The sequence below is a fragment of the Camelina sativa genome, chromosome 9, assembly GCF_000633955.1.
Source record: "Camelina sativa cultivar DH55 chromosome 9, Cs, whole genome shotgun sequence".
Taxonomy (NCBI): Eukaryota; Viridiplantae; Streptophyta; class Magnoliopsida; order Brassicales; family Brassicaceae; genus Camelina; species Camelina sativa.
Window position 1 is genome coordinate 7,517,411 of NC_025693.1, and position 4,196 is coordinate 7,521,606.

Genomic DNA, 4,196 nt, shown 5'->3' on the forward strand with positions numbered 1-4,196 from the left:
AAGTGAACTTATCAGTTAAAGTTCGAAGTATCTTCTCAACTATCTTCGAATCTGGCATGTCTTCACCATTGCTTCTCATCTTGTTTGAAACTGACATTACTCTCTCAAAGTAATCATCAATTTTCTCATCATTCTTCATTGTGAGAACCTCAAAGTCTCTTCTCAGGGTTTGAAGAACAGATCGCTTCACCCTTTCATTTCCTCCAAACTTTCTCTTCATCGAATCCCAAATGATCTTAGATGTTTTACGATCCAAGATCTGCTCAAACACAACCCGATCAAGTGCCTGGAACAGGTAATGCTTCACTTGATGGTCTTTCATCTTGAGCTCCTCGACCTGCTTCTGCTGCGCTGCAGTCGCTTCGATTCCCTCTGGTAGCTCACTGTACCCTTCTTCTACCATACTCCACAATACCTTAGCACGCAAGAGATTCTCCATCAGCTCACTCCAATGATCGTAATGACCATCAAAATGAGGAATTTTGGTGAGTGTTTTGTCGTCGCTCATTTTCTCTCTCTCTCTTAGATCACTTTGTTCGCAAGCTCTGATACCAAATGTAAGATACTAGTTTCAAAGACTTGCAAATTGCATCAGAATGATCTGGTTCTCATTAGCTCTAATGCGGTTTATAAAGATACAAAGAAAATTGAAACAGAACCTAAAAGATAGGACACGACGCAACTAGCTCAACTAGTTCCACTTACAACGGGAATATAGCAAAACAACTTTGACACATTCTAACCAGAAGAATAGGTCTCTTATTGACTTAAACTTACTCAACACCTTCCCATGCTACAAATGCCTCCGAGAAATATTTAAGATTCGACAAACTTTGACCAAGTGCTCTGGATAACGTAAGATACCAAAGGTTAAGAAAACATGATTATTTCTTTTATGTCAAGAAAACAAAAGAGCAATTACCATAATTACTTACACGCCGCCATATTTGATGCAACTAATGACAGCGAAGATGATACCACCTTTAGAGCCATGGTTCATAACCAGCCGACTTCCGTACCAAGTTAGGATTCCCCAAATAGTATAAGTGACACCATTGCTCCCAATGGCAATTCCTTTAGCTAGCCCTTGTCTCAACCCTAGCTTCACCGGCCCTTTAAGTGCAGTTGAGAACTTTCCTATCATTTTGTTCTCACTACCAAATGCATAGACAGTTCGAACTGATGATATGGCCTGCTCAGCTATAGAACCAGCCTCATTGTACTGCTCGCGTATTTTCCTTGAGATGTTGACGAGGGCTCGTCCATACATTAGTCCCGGGACTATAAGAAGAATGATGAACGGAAAGCCTACGATTGTGAGTCTCCACAGCAAGATAAAGCTTACTATATAGCTTGCGACAATGCCGAAACGAAAGAAACAGTTTCATGAAATATGTTTCTTAGTATAATTGTTGTTCTTTTTTACGTACTTGTAAAAACTTTTGCATTTCAATAGAATAACCTTTATGATAAAAAGAAAAAAAAAATCTAAAATTGATTTTCTTAACTGCAACATCAGTAAATGAGTTTTGCCAAATCTAACATGGCTTCCATATGTACAAATTTTTAATATTTTTTAACTGAATCCTAGAATAGTTATATCTGGTGACCAAAAAGAAAAAGAAAAAAAGAAGAGTTAAATATTCTGGTTATGTTAATCGTTTTTATAGTAGTATATTATCTTCACGTATGCATACAATTATTAAAGACCAATTTGAACATTAAAAACAAATATCTTTTAAAAAAAATCATACATGTTACGTTAGCTGTCTTTACGTGATATCTTCAGGAACAGTGCTGACGAGTACAACTAAATAATAGATTATTGCACCGTAGTAATAACCCACCTGGCTTTTACGATCCATCTCTGTCATATTCACAAATCACCCACTAAACCGTTTGTGACACCCAACTCTTACGATAACACACTTATATCAAACAAATGAGACTATATCCCATGACTACCACCACAACGACAAGCATAATACAACGTGTTATTTGTTAACACACACCATCCCCGTGCATATTGGATCCCTCATGCCTAAACACTTCGCATCCGTCGGTTTGCCAGCTATTTTGATCCGCATTCCTCATTCATAATCACCACACAACTACAAGGATCTTTTTTTGCAGGTTTTTCTGTGGCTCACTCGCATTTTTGTTCACAAAACATGCATTTCGCGAATCACGCAACCCAACATTAAAATACTTATATTTAATTTAAGTTCTATCTCTAAAATACTAATTCTTTTTGTTTTCTTTATACTTTTTATATAAAAAAAAATTAATTATACAGTTATAAATATTAATACATTCAACAAACAAATCGGTTATATATGATACCTTCCGTTTTTTTAGTTGTGGTTTTAGAGTATTTTTTTTTATAATAGTGTAGTTTTAAATTTCTAATACATATATTAATTTGGTAAAAATATCCATTTTCTTTCATCTGTTTTAATATATTAATCAAAAAAATTAGAAAATATATTTAAAAAATGTAAAATAAAAAATTTAGTTATTTCATTAATCAGTGTGAAAAAATCTTAAACGAAATTTAACACGGAAAGAAGTATTTAACTAATTACCGATACTTGGCTAATCCCTAGACTAAAAAATTAACATAACAGTACTGTACTTGAATGCGAAAAAGAGACCAACTTGTCCTCATTTTAATCAGCCGGTTATGAATTAACTGTTTAGAACTAGCAACTACGTGAATCTGGTTCAACAACAATTGTGGTCAGCATCGGCTTAAGTTAACTGGTCAATGATAACGTATATCGTAGTAATAAAATCCAAGATTTAATCCACTAAACCCAACCAAAATCCCAAGAATGAGTTAACGTCGACTTGGCGTTTCTCCAATTAAATTAATCGACTTTGGTATAATAATTAAATCAAACTGAACCAATAATTAAATAACACCAAATAAATGAGTTGGGTAGGGTTAAGAAAATCCAAATTCAACTTCACGATAATGTAACCACTGTAATAACCGGGCAAGGATTCAGATGTCTGGTTCAACAAACAATTCCAACTCACAGTAATCACAACACCATAACCCAATAATTGTGGCAAGGTTATTATGTTACGGTTTGTGAACTTAAATAAACAATTATTATTATCTCTGCAAGAAACCAGGATCGAAAAATGTGTATTAAATGGTATTTTCAAATGGTATTTTCGAGTTTGAGAGGTGTTTCTAAATGACTAAATCCAACTATAGTTATCCAAAAGGATTTATTTATTAAAATTGATTACCATGCAGAGATAATAAATAAGAGCATTATATAATTTAAAATTGAGGAAAGTTTGACTAAATACATTTAACTTTTATATAGGGAAACCCTTACAACAAGGACGAAAAAAAAAAAGTGAAAATTAGAAAGCCTCTGGTTGCTTCCTCAAAACCTGCTTTACGGGTCCAACTCAACCAAATTCCTATTCTGTGGAAAAAGATAGCATGGAGAGGTAGGAGTTTATTGAATCAAATGGTTAGACAATGAGAATGTTTTGTTTGTGTGGCTAGGATGCTTACATGCATGGAGAAAATTCTAATGCCTTGGCCGTTAGAATGGAATACTCAGCAAGACCAACAGGGGTCCTCCTCCGTAAGGTCCTCCTCAAGTACCCCTTAATCACTCCAACTGTTAGATAATGTCCTAAGTTGAGCCCAACAACAATCCAAGACAAGGCCCATTCCAAGTTGTGCCCAACTACTCAACCACAGAAGAAGACAAATCCTTCAAAACTTTCAGATGGAGCTGCAACCATAAGGAAACAGATTCAAAGCTCTCTTAACCTTATGTGATGACTAGGTTTGTGATCAGCTGTCCCCTAAAAATAAGAATAGGAAAACCCCTAGAGAAGTCTAGATTGTTCTATATCCTATATAAGAACTACTAAGACTATTGTAAACATTATTGAGAAATAAGATCATTTTACCAAAGTATTGAAATATCCTTCATAGTATCAGAGCCATTGTAACCTTAACAGGTGTTTCAATGGCCGATTCCTATCCTTTACCAGACAATATCCATGTTTCAAGCACTGTCACAATCAAGCTTACCAACACAAACTACCTCCTTTGGAAGACGCAATTTGAATCTCTGCTCTCTTGTCAGAAGCTTATCGGCTTTGTGAATGGTGCCGTCACAGCATTGCCACGTTTCATCACCACTCGTACTGGTGACACC

The 4,196-nt window shown here is 35.3% G+C and overlaps 1 pseudogene; it reads right to left on the bottom strand.

Moving 5' to 3' along the window:
* LOC104715091 overlaps positions 1–4,196 on the bottom strand; it is a 45,509-nt pseudogene that overhangs the window by 39,686 nt on the left and 1,627 nt on the right.